The sequence below is a fragment of the Mirounga angustirostris genome, unplaced genomic scaffold (assembly GCF_029215605.1).
Source record: "Mirounga angustirostris isolate CCGP_5_RB_7025 unplaced genomic scaffold, mMirAng1.0.hap1 SCAF_10, whole genome shotgun sequence".
Classification (NCBI taxonomy): Eukaryota; Metazoa; Chordata; class Mammalia; order Carnivora; family Phocidae; genus Mirounga; species Mirounga angustirostris.
This window is the reverse complement of record NW_026991718.1, coordinates 47,430,092-47,442,800: the sequence shown is the minus strand read 5'-3', so window position 1 is coordinate 47,442,800 and position 12,709 is coordinate 47,430,092. Positions and strand designations below refer to the sequence as shown.

The 12,709-nt window shown below is 45.9% G+C and overlaps 1 protein-coding gene across 1 annotated transcript in view; it reads right to left on the bottom strand.

The window, feature by feature from the left end:
* The window catches only part of EVA1A (eva-1 homolog A, regulator of programmed cell death), a gene marked incomplete at its 5' end in the record, with an annotated part of 47,675 nt that overhangs the window by 23,865 nt on the left and 11,101 nt on the right, over positions 1–12,709 (bottom strand). The window lies entirely within an intron of this gene.

The following is a 12,709-nucleotide window of genomic DNA, read 5'->3' as shown; positions in this document are numbered from 1 at the left end:
AGGGGTAAAAGATCAGAGATGCATGCTTCCTCTTCCCTCCTGCAGCCAAAGCCCACAAAACAGCCAGAGTGGGATGTGGCCACGAGGCCCCTCATCAGTGAAATTTTCAGGCCAGTCTCTCTGAACAGGAAGGGAGGGAATTTGGCTCCCAGATAGCAGTGCCCCGATGGGCCATGAAATGGAGTCTCACACAGCTCTGTGTAGGCACAAAAAACCTGGAAGTGCTGATGCGTGGATTCCCACAGCCAGAGTCACAAGGCCTCAAGCTACGTTCAAGCCAGCTAGGGAGGCCAGCAGGGGCCTCTGAAAGACTAGATCCGCACAGCTTCTTTATGTTGCCGGCTTCGTTGAAAAGTGCGTAGAAGGAATGAAATCCGTCCCAGAGCTCCCGGGGTGCCGAGCGGTGCCCCTGCTCCAGGCATACACACGCAGTCATTTGTCCGCACACACTTCCTGCTGACTCCCGCAGCATCTGACTTCTGCTTGTTCCTCTAGTCTTATAGATAATGTATCCCGGCTGCCTCAGCCTCACAAAGGATTTGTGGCACCTTGCTATCTCCATTTTCCTGGTGAAGAAATTAAGGGCAAGAACGAAAAAGAAACTTAAAGGACAGGATCGGTAGTTCTTTAGAGACTCGGGCACCAAAGCGTGGAAGCAGGTCTTTGAGACCCACTCACCCTCCCCTCTACACTAGTGAAAACCACGCAAGAACTGACCCCAGTGTGGCCACATGGCATCTGAGAGGCAAAGGCTTGAATGGAAAAAGAGCTCCCAGACCACAGGATGGGAAGAGGACATACATGGTCCTGGAGAAATCACTGAGTAGAAAGAAACCTGCTTTTCTCCACAGGACTGATACACACCGGTGAGTGACACATCCAACATGCTAGCCTGCCAGCCACTTGGCTTCCTTTGCTCCACCAAACTTTCCCTCCAGCCCACTGTAGCAAACCATTTCCCGGCACACAACCTGGACCTTGTTTTCACCTGGAAAGGTGCCACCTCTGAAATCTGGGCTGCGAGCTCCTTAAGGGCAGGGACCATGTCTTCCTTCTGCTCTCTGTTCCCAGGGCCTCCCACAGTTAAAAGCACAGAGCCAATGTTGAGTGACTGTGGGTGACTGACTCACACTCAGAAATCCCACTTCCAACCAGAACATTCTATCTTCTACTTTTCTCACGCCTGGAATCAAAGGAATTTCCCTGAGACCTCAGACTTCTTATAAAGAAAATCTTTGGGATCAAGAACTAGGCAAAGAATTCTTAGGCTTGACACCAAAATCACATTCCAAAACAGGGAAAATTGATAATTTGGACATCATCGAAATTAAAAACATTTCTTTTGTGTTAAGAGGATGAAAAGACAAACTATAGAGGCGGGGGTAGGGAGAATATCTGCAAATCATTTATCTGCCAAAAGGAGTAGTATCTAGAATATATAAAGAACCTCCAAAAATAGTGACAACACCAAATGTTGACAAGGGTGTGGGAAAATGGGGGAGCCTGGGTGGCTCAGTCTTTAAGCATCTGCCTTCAGCTCAGGTCATGATCTCAGGGTCCTGGGATCGAGCCCCGCATCAGGCTCCCTGCTCTGTGGGAAGCCTGCTTCTCCCTCTCCCATTCCCCCTGCTTGTGTTCCCTCTCTCGCTGTGTCTCTCTCTGTCAGATAAATAAATAAAATCTTTAAAAAAAAAAAAAGGGTGTGGAAAAATGAATCACTCATACATTGCTCATGGGAATGTAAAATGAAACAGCCACTATGGGAAAAAAATTGGCAGTTTCTTCAAAAAGTAGACATGCAATTATCATACAACCCAGCAGTTGCATTGCTCCTGGGCATTTATCTCAGAGACATGAAGAGTTAGGTTCACATAAAACCCACATAGATATTTATAAGCTTTATTTGTAATAGCCCCAAATTGGAAACAAACGAAATTTCCTTCAATGGGTGAAAGCTTAAACAAACTGTGGTATATCCATGACATGGAATACTAATCAGAACAACAACAACAAAAAACCCCCAACTTTTAACTCATGCAACAACCTTGCATGAGTTGATGAATCTTCAAAAAATTATGCCGAGTGAAAAAAATTCAATTTCAGAAGGGTTGCATATTGTATGATTTCATATATATAACATTCTTGAAATGTCAAATTATAGAAATGGGGAGCAAATTGGTGGTTTCAGGGGTTAAGGAGGGGGTGGAGTCAGAAGGAGAGAGACAACTGTAAAAGGGCAACAGAGGGATCCTGGTGATGATGGGAATATTCTGCATCTTGACTCTACCACTGTCAGCATCCTGGTTGTGATATTGTACTACAGTCCTGCAAAATGTTATCATTAGGGAAACTGGTTAAATGGAACATAGGATCTCTGTATTATTTCTAACAATGGCATATAGATTTTATTTATTTTTTATTTTTTTAGAGAGCGAGCGAGAGAGAAACAGCATGAGAGGGTCAGAGGGAGAAGCAGACTCCCCACTGAGCTGGGAGCCCGATGCGGGACTCGATCCCAGGACCCTGGGATCATGACCTGAGCTGAAGGCAGACGCCCAACTATCTGAGCCACCCAGGCGCCCCTCTAACAATGGCATATAAATTTGAAATTGTCTCCAGGGTCATCCTGAATCATAATCTTCACATTAAAGTTTAAGAAGCACTAATCTAAAAGACTCAACCAGGACATCATGGGAAATTCAAAATTCTTTCTCATGAGCAACAGTTAAAGGGAAGGAGAAGAAGATGGTGAGAGTTTTCTTCTTCTAGAATATGAAGGAATTATGCAGGAGAAATTCGATTTGGTTCACATGGCACCAGGAAACAGAACACAGGCTAATGTCGGAGAAAGCACACAAGCTTCAGGACTGATCAGACCTAAATTTAAACCCAAGCTCCATTATCCCCTATCTTTAAGACTGGACAAGTTAGCTGACCTCCCTGACCCTCTGTTTCCTCATCATTAAAATGAGGCTGATTCCTACCTCAATCCATCAATCAGCATCTAAGCAGAGAAATAGAAACTGTTTCAAGTATTTGCAACAGAAGGAATTGAATGCAGGGAATGGATTGCAATGATAAAGATAGAAGAACAGGTGGAAGGTGACAGAGAAGCTGAGGGATGAAGCCTGACATGATAGATGACAAAGTCAAGAGTTTAAAGAACTTCTCAAATTGACATAATTTTAAAAAGAAGAAATTAACTGGAATAAGGATGGGGCCATGAGGCAATCAAGAGATCAACAACAATGGGCAGCAGATGGTTGAAGGGACAAAAGGGAACCAGGAGCCAGGGTCACAAGGAAGAATCTGGAACCACAGAAATGTGGGCACTATTAGAAGAGATGCTTGAAGAAGAGAGAGAAGGAGGAAATACTCTGGCCTCCTCCTTTCCTCTACCCTCTAACCTCACACTGGTGCCTCCACTGGCCAAACCCAGCAGGAAGCCAGAGCACCTTGAAGTCTGAGAAAGGCAGCCTCCAGGTCAGCCCCTACTATCCAGGGCAGAACAGGGATCAGAGGGCAAATAGGCCCAGGTCTGGTCCACCCTGGGGTGTTTGTGAGAATACAGAGCATGTCAATGCCTGACACATAGTAGGTGCTCAATAAATGGTAATTCTAACTTTTATGCACCGATGTTATATGATAAGCATTTAAAGGCACATTTTCTCATCACTTCTATCTAAATATACAGCAACAAAAGCTGGGATATCTGGCTCATGCCACATGGACTCTGCCAAGAATGCTTTTTTTTTTTTCCCCTCCAAATGAGCTACATATCTGAGAAATGTGAAAATCAGCCCTGTCCTAAAGTTTCATCGTATAAAGCAAATGTTGAATTTCCACAGCTGTTGGCCTCAGCCTACCCAGAGGAATAGTTTCAGTGAAATATTAATCTCTAAGAAAGCCACACTGGGGTAAGACTGCACAGTAATTCAAGCAGCATGTGCAAAATTTATTTAGTGTTGGCCAGGAATGGTTTTAATTATGTGAGGTCTTCAGAATGAGAAGAAAGTGACTGAAGATGTTTGACTAAATCAGTTACAGAGGCTCTGGAGGCTCCCAGCTCCCTCCCCAGTCTCAGTTTATTTCTGCAGGCCCCAAACCATACACACAGAGGAAGCTCCCATGAAACTGGATGATGGCACTGCCAGAACCCGGATGCAACCAGCGGCAAAAACCACCAAGACAGGAAGCATCAGCACCTGTAGCGCGGAGACCTCCCTGTAGCATGAAAGCCAGGTGTCTGGTTGTGGGAGGATAACCAGGGTAGAACACAGGGAGGGGTGAGAATCCAGAAGGAATTTTCAAACCCTGGGAGGCAGAGTGCAAGATGCTTTCATCAAAGGTCCCAGGTGGATACAAGGTGCAGAGTGTGCTATGCACCTGCTGGACACCTCCCATTTCCTGGAAGTCACTTGGTGAGGTGTGGTGTTGGACTTGAAGTAGCACCTAGGAGTGGAGAGAAGGCCGGGATCCAGCCCTAAGGACAATACACGCCCTGAAGGACTGGGCCTTCCAGACAGCAGAGTGGAGCCAGTCCTATGGGCCTTAAAAATGGTCACCGACCGGAAGCTGCAAGGTGTCCCGTAGGCTGGTGGGACAAAGAAAACCCAGAAGTTATCTTTGGAGACTGGCTTTCCGCCTCTGGGTTCTGACCATGGATACTAGGGCCCTGGCACCAGCCTGGGGGCAGGGGTTTCTGTCCCAGGAGGGCCGATGTGGATAAGAACATAAGAAAGAGGACAGGCATTTGAGAAGACAAGCAAAGGCTGGTCCTGTGAGGGGCTAGAGATGGACACCAAGGTTCTCATCATTAGCCCTAGGTCAGCCCATCAGGGGGTCAGTATTTAGTGCCTCAGGTCAGATAAGCCTGGGTGCCAAAGCGGGGCTGGTCCACGCCAGGAGGAGTGGGGCCGGGAGCCTGACCTCAAAGAGAGTCCAGAACGCTGAGGTTGGAGGAGGGGAAATGGGAGTCTCCACTTGGATTCGCCAGAGATCTCTCCAGCCCAGCATGTCCTAAATCCATTCCCCCGCCCACCTGTTTCCTCTTTCTCTACAATGTGCATAATCCTCTGAGCCTCCCAATTACTCAGGGTCAGACTTGGGGGTTATCATGGGCCCTTCCTCTCCCTTGCCCTGAAAATTCTACCCCCTATCCCTTCTGACTCTCCATGCCCTCTGCCACTTGCCTGACTCAGAAAAGCCTCCCTTTTCTCCACCCCCCACCCCAACATCATATATTGGTGCCAGGCTGAGCACTAGGAAACAATGTTCTAATAATGCCACTCCTCTGTCCTAAAATCACCACCTACAGAGTCACATTCTTTCCAACACAGCCCAACATCCAAGCAAATGGAATCACTCCCTACCTCATGTACTTCCCAACCAGTTCTACCTCTGGGTTTCACTCTGCTGAATGTACTTCTCCACTTATTGTATTTCTGAGTCCTACCCATCCTTGCAGATCAATGTCACATCACCTCCTGCGAGAACATTCTTTGATCCGCCCCGGCATATACAATTGCTCCCTCTTTTGGACTCCTGTAAACCTGTGTGCCAATCTTTAGCATATAGCAAAAGTGTGAGCTTTTTATATTTTGCACTAAGCTATAAGCTCTTTGAAAAGAGGGGCCTTACATCATATTCTCCTTCATGGAGGAGGCAGAAGAAGATCCAGGAACATTGAGTTTGGCCGAAATGTAGGAAATGCAAAGAAGTCTGGGGGAATCCTATTGGAAAGGAAGGCTGGAGGCTCACTGTGGCCCTGGAACGCTAACTGCAGGTGTGTGGGAGTCCTCAGCTGATGTGTGCCCTGACTGAGCTTACCAAATGGAGAGGAGAAGGCCCATGACTGAACCCTGGAGGAAACCAGCCTGCCAGTGTCCGCTGGAGAAAGAAGAAATGGTCATGGGGACTGGAAGGAAGTGGTCAGAATCACAACATGCGTACCACACTGGGCATGAAAAGAATTCCAGCCCTGTGGGTCAGCCACACAAGCATGTGCTTGAGTAATTCTGACCAAATCCTGTGTGGCTTTCTCTTCAGAATGGCAAGTGGGGCCAGACAGGCTGGCAGATTGTGGCTCCTTAATGAAGGCCATTAAGAAAGGCGATCCACTTGCCATTGTATTCCTAACCAGTATTCCTCAAGCAGAGACTTCAGTCCACCACCGGTGGGTCCCCCAAGTCTGGTCTCTCTGAGGCATCTGCAAATGTGGGGACTCACAGAAATAATGCCCCACCGAGAAGCACCCAGATGGGCACAAGAAGCATTGCTAGTCATCTGACTCTGGTCTGTGTGGGCCTCCTGGCCCCAAGCTGACTTCTCGGTCCACTGCAATTATTAAAACCAGAGCCTAAGTTAGAAGGGTGAAGCCAACACCCTGACGGCAGGGAGTCTGGAAGTCCAGTGTAGTCCCTCAGGGAGCTGTGGGAAAGAGAAATTCGAGGCAGGGGGAATGCCAGCCTTCCTTGGCAGGAACTGTGTCGATCCCTGGGGACACCGGCAGCTTCCACCCAAGACCTTCCTGATGGCTCTTCGCCAGGGGGAGCTAGTCCCACAGCCACACGTGCCCTGCTGTGTGCCAATTCAATCCATGCAGAAATATGCTGAGCATCTGGAAGGTGAAAATTCCTGAGCTGGGCAGACATCTATCTGACTGCAACAAGGAGGCCTGCCCCAGCCAGCTCCGCAGCCTCCCTGAAACCCCAACGGTCTCCCGCCTCACTCCAATACACTAGAGCTCAACCGATATGTTTCAAAGGGTCCACAAATGTTTGAGTCCAGTTACATTTTTTTAAATGTTTTTTATTTTTTTAATGATTTTATTTATTTATTTGACAGAGAGAGACACAGCGAGAGAGGGAACACAAGCAGGGGGAGTGAGAGAGGGAGAAGCAGGCTTCCCGCAGAGCAGGGAGCCCGACGCGGGGCTCGATCCCAGGACCAAATGGAGATATAAGCAGATATAGTCAAATGTGTGATATGCCAAATGTGAACAATCACAGACCCCATGAGCTGCAGGTTAATATGCCCACTTCAGAATAAAGGTTCTCCTGCCAAAACAGTGCATACGTTTGAACACATGTAATTAATTAGGAAAGCCACAGTTCCAAAAATATCTTTTAACAATTCAGACCCAAGCAAGTCTTCTCATGCTGTAAAATCATGCGTGCAAGGGCTCTACCACCCCCCTGGCTCACGTGGGCCGTACTCAATTAAATGCCAGGCAAGCCTCAGGGATACCCATTGAGTGCATGCTCCTATCAAGATATAATTGTACACCGTGCAGTAATGAGTGATCACACAACATGCTGCACCGGGTGTCGTTGGTAGCTTTAGTGCTTGTTTTATTCTTAGAGTGTTTGGCAGGCTTTTAAAATTCCAACTCAGGGGTGCCTGGATGGCTCAGTCGGTGAAGTGTCTGCCCTCAGTTCAGGTCATGATCCCAGGGTCCTGGGATCGAGCCCCGCATCGGGCTCCCTGCTCAGCGGGGTGTCTGCTTCTCCCTCTCCCTCTGCCCCTCCACCCTGCCTGCTCATGCTCTCTCTCTCTTGCTCTATCTCAAATAAATAAATAAAATCTTAAAAATAAAAAGAAAATAAAATTCCAACTCAGCAATGCAGGGCCACGCTGTTACCATTCCTCCTATAGCTGACAAAGTGAAAGTGATAACTGGCAAATTAATCTTTTGCTTTTTCTTCTTCCTTTCTTTTTTCTTTTTCTTTCTTTCTTTTTTTTTTTTTTTTTGCTGTGTTAAAGGCTTTAAGTGATAGTAGAGAGAAACAGGCACTGAAGCTTCTGAAAAAAATTTTAATAACATAATATTTCATAATGATACAATATGTTTTGGGGAAGTATTTTCTGTCAAACAAAGATATAAATTGGTTGAAGAACCTGTTTATCTATTCCTTTCAATTAGATCCTTTATTATTAAGGAATTCAAACAGTTGTCACATAGTGTTTGTCACTATGTCAACATTAAAACCAGTTTTTCCTACATTCCTCTTTCAAGGTTCTGGGTCATCTGAATCAGAATAACCTGAATCTCTGCAAGGTATCCTGTTTAAAAGTGTTATTACTTCCAATGGCTGGCAGTCACAATTTTCTCAAGGCCGTACAGTTAATACAAAATACAGGGATGCATTAATAGTGAGGATGCTTTGAGGCTTCAACTGTCATTCCAAACCTTCCATTTCAAATTTTCATGTTCATTTATCATAACAGTCTCACTGTTTTCATTAATTAACTGTACATTATAAGCTAGAATTATCACATAAAATAACATATACAACAAAATATTGGGTTTTTTCTGTTTCACTCATTGATATGCCATGTAAGATTTCATTTAAAGAGTTTTAATGCTAAAAAAACTTTTTAAATCACTATGTCAGTCCGTACATAGGAGAAACCCAATATATTCAGCGGGAAGGGGTTAAAGAAATAGATCCTCGTCATTAGAAGGGCAGAAACTAGATAAGAGTCGGTGCACTTCTTGGGGCTCAAGAAGATGATTGTTGAATTAATCAGTGTAGCAGAAATGGCATGTCCCTCACTCCTAATATTGGGAGAGGGAGACGTTTTGGAAATGGAGACACAGAAAAGGCCATGGAGACAGTTTTGCTTGTCCCAGAAGAACAATCTTCCCACGGGCAAGGAAACAGACCTTTTTTTTGTGGGAAGCAGGGCAGACCAGAGAGATGACAGTGAATGGGTAGCCCACCTGTGGCCAATGACCATCAGGGCCAGCAGAGCTGAGGTGTCGGCATAACGGAATGAACGTCAGGAGGAGTGAGGTCTCTGGACTTGTGGTAAGAGGTGGTCAGACATATGACTTGGCGGGGGGGCGGCGGGGGAGGAGTCCAAAGGAAAAGTGCAGCTGGAAGTGAGCAGAAGCAAAGCACAGACTAGGAATCATTCATTGATTCATTCACTCACTCATTCATTGATTAAGCACCTAGTAACACAAGCATACTACTAGAGGCTGGGGTTACAGAGATAAACAAGCCTCAATCAGTGTCTCTCTGGTAGAGAGGAATATTGTTCCCAAAGGGGAGCACAGGGAGCAAAGAAAGGATGGGGGGCACGAAGAAGAGGCAGCCCCAGACGTGAGTCTCAAAGAAGAAACAGGAGTTAATCAAGTGGATAATAGCTGTGAGGGACATGCCATTTCTGCTACATTGATTAATTCAAATCATCTTATTGAGCCCCAAGTTTGTACCTGGGGCTCTGAGGAATAATAACTGAGGATGGAAAAGGGGGAGCACATTCCAACAGAGACAGCATTCACATAGAAAGATGAGATTTGAGATGGAAATCTATATAGTTGGCAAACAGCAGGAGGAGCAAAAGGAATGAAGCACAAAGTGAAAGGAAAGGAACAGCAAGAGATGATGCTATTGAAGGGGCCTGGCGTGCTCTGTTAGGGAGCTTGAACTCTTCCTGTCAGCACTAGGGAGCCAAAGAAGATGTTATGCTGGGGACAGCACAGTATTCAGAATCTGCATGCACACTTCCCTTTGCAATTGTTTTACTCCATCTGCTTGTGTGGCCTCCCACGAGAACTCCCTGAGAAAGAAACTGTCTTTGTCACCTTTTTCATCTTTACATCCTTAGAGCCTAGTGTCGTGCCTGGAATGCAACAGGAGCTCAACATGTACGTCATATGAACTAGTAAACGAATGAGCAAAGGGCAATGTAGGGAAAGCAGAGCCTAGGAGGACAAATGCAGTTGAGTATGGCCTAGAGAACACTGCCAAGTGCAGAGGCTGAGAAGTCAGGATGGGAAACCATCTGAAATGTGATAAATGTGGAGTAGAGACAGAATCCATATGTTCCCAGTAGCATGTAGAGGAAGTAGACAGAAAGATGACCACAGGTGAAGATACCTTGGAGTGGGATCGGTCACCTTGGCCTCAGGAAGCAGTCCTGAACTCCTGGGCTGTGTTATGGGTTGAATTGTGTCCATCAAAAAAAAAAAAAAAAAGATATGGTGAAGTCTTAACCTCAGTACCTCAGAATTTGACCTTGGAAATAGGGTCTTTGCAGGTTAACCAGGTTAAGATGAAGCCCTTAGGGTGGGCCCTCATCCGATATGACTGGTGTCCTCATAAAAAGGGGAAATTTGGACACAGACACACACAGAGGGAAGACAATGTGAAGACACAGGTAGAAGACAAAAATGCTACCGGAAGTTACCTGGTTACCGGAAGCCAGGGAGAAACCTGGAACAAATGCTTCTCTGGTGGTTTCAGAAGGAGCATGTCCCTGCTGATACCTTTTCTGGTCTCCAGAACTGTGAGACAATACATTTCTGTTGTTCTAAGTAAGCCATTCAGTTTGTGGTACTTGATTATGGCAGCCCTAGCAAAATAATACAGGCTGGTAGTCAAAACAGATCAACACTTGCGGCAGACACGTGTGTTTATCTCCCCACAAGGCATTTGCCTCTCCTCCTTGCTGCAGGAGCCCCACTTTTGTTTGTGTCCATCCGCCGGGGCCCAACGCCCGGGTCATGCGATTGATCCACGTCAATCATGGTGGTCTCTTGCCATTCCACTTACCATGCGACCCAATTCTGGTCACTAGGTCTCACTAAAAGGACTGCTGTATCCACAACATAATTCAATTGTTCTTGGCTACCTCTCTGTCTCCACAGTCTTGTTTAAAAAATGAAAGGCAGAGACTATCTCTAGCTGAATCTGGCAGATACTAAATTAATGATCAGTGGGGTTTCTAGACAACCCGATGGAGCTGGTAACTGAATTGATTTCCTTGACCACACCTTGTCAGGTTTGTCCTTTCAGAGGCTAACGCTGACCTCTCGGGTTTAAACCTACAAGTTTTCCCTTATCTGATACTATTACCTCAATGTGACAAATGTCTCCTGGGTATCTATATCAGCCAGTGAATCAGACAATATTCTAATCTAGGCACTTAAATTCAGGAATTTCTTCATCCATAACTTAATGCCACACCGTCTCCTCCATACAGTAACATGCACAAATCATCAGGCTAGAACCGTACGTCTGGGTTTGAATTTTGCTGCACGTCCTTTGTCAAACACAGAAGAATAGGCTAACAGTTTCTGCAGCTAAAACACACATCCAGTCCTTGCTGCGCCGGAGGCTAATTGAGAACCTTAAAGGGCGGAATGGGTCTTCACAGGGACAGAAAGAAGGGAGAGGAGGGGGCTGGGAGACTTAGGGAGTAGGGCTTCATGCCACACCCCGCAAGGAGGGGAGAAGACTACATTTAGGAAGGGCACACTAGATCTGGGCTCAATATCAGCTCCACCATGTACCAGCTCTGTGACTCTGGGCAAACGACTTCGGATTTCTAAGCTTTGGTTTGGAAAATAGGAAATACAGCTTAGTATTCTTAAGAATTATGCTTAACAATGAGGTCATCTATGTAATGCACCCAGCATGGTGTCTTGTGACCAGCGGGTGACCTCCCAGGACATGTGCATGGTTCTGAGTCACACACACAGAATATCTGAGATTTTTTTTTTCCTTCACTAGAAGAACTAGTCCACTGAACATTAAAGAAACAACGAGACATGTTCCCATCAAATGGGTCATGTAGTCCTGTCACTTTTACCTGGAAGCATGTCACAAACCATTTCTCCCCAGGATCTTTCATCTAGTTAAATTAAAGCAATGGTTCCTAACTGGCCTCCCTACCTTCATTCTCTCCCCCATCCTCCAGTCCAACCGCCAGTGAGCCACCAGAATGATCATTCCAGAGCAGGGATTGGTAAACTACAGCTCACAGCAAATCCAGCCCACTGCCTGTTTTTGTGTATAAAGTTTTATTGGAACGGAGCCATGTTCACTTGTTTATGTCCTGTCTATGGCTGTTTTGCACTCACTCTACCGGCAGAGCTGAGTAGTTGCAGCACAGACTGTATGACCTGCAAAGCTTACAATATTTATTCTCTGGTCTTTTACAGAAAAACTTTGCTGGACCCTTGGTAACTTGTTCTAGAACACACTCCTCGGCAACTCACCACTCCCTCCAGTGAATTGCCTCCAAGAGAAAATCTATGTTGTGTGAGTTGGCCCTTCCTTATTTTCCTCGCTCCCCTCCCCCTACTCCCCCCTGCAACCTAATCTCCATCCTCGCTGAATGAGCATCCTCCAAACACACCAGGTTCCCTTCCCCCAGAACACCTCTATTCCCTTTCTATATAGAAGATTTCGACCTGTTCTTTGATATTCCTTCCTTTATGAAACCTTCCAGCACTGCCCCCTCAGCCCTATCCAAAGGCACTCCGTCCTTGGAAATGATATCCCACCAATAAATGGCACGTTGTATACACTATGGGTCTTCATATCTGTCTTCCTCACTAGACACCCCCACGCTAAACTGTCCTCTCTCTCTCTCCCTCTTGGAGTACCCTGTTCTTTCCCAGCACAGCACTTACCAAAGTTTGTAATCATACATTTCTTTGTGTCTTGATCTCTTTAATGTCTGTCCCCTAACAATTGTGAGCTCTAAGAAGGCGGCCACTAAGACTTGTTGGATTCACCACATTACTATCATGTAGCCTGGAGCCAGCTACACAGTAGTTGTTCAGTTTGTTGAATGAGCAAATGATTGGACGAATGAAAAAAAAATTATTTTGCTAATAAATCAAATACAAATGAAAGAACCGAAGGCATCAAAGCTGTTACTTTCTGACCACACCAGACCCTGCCTCTCA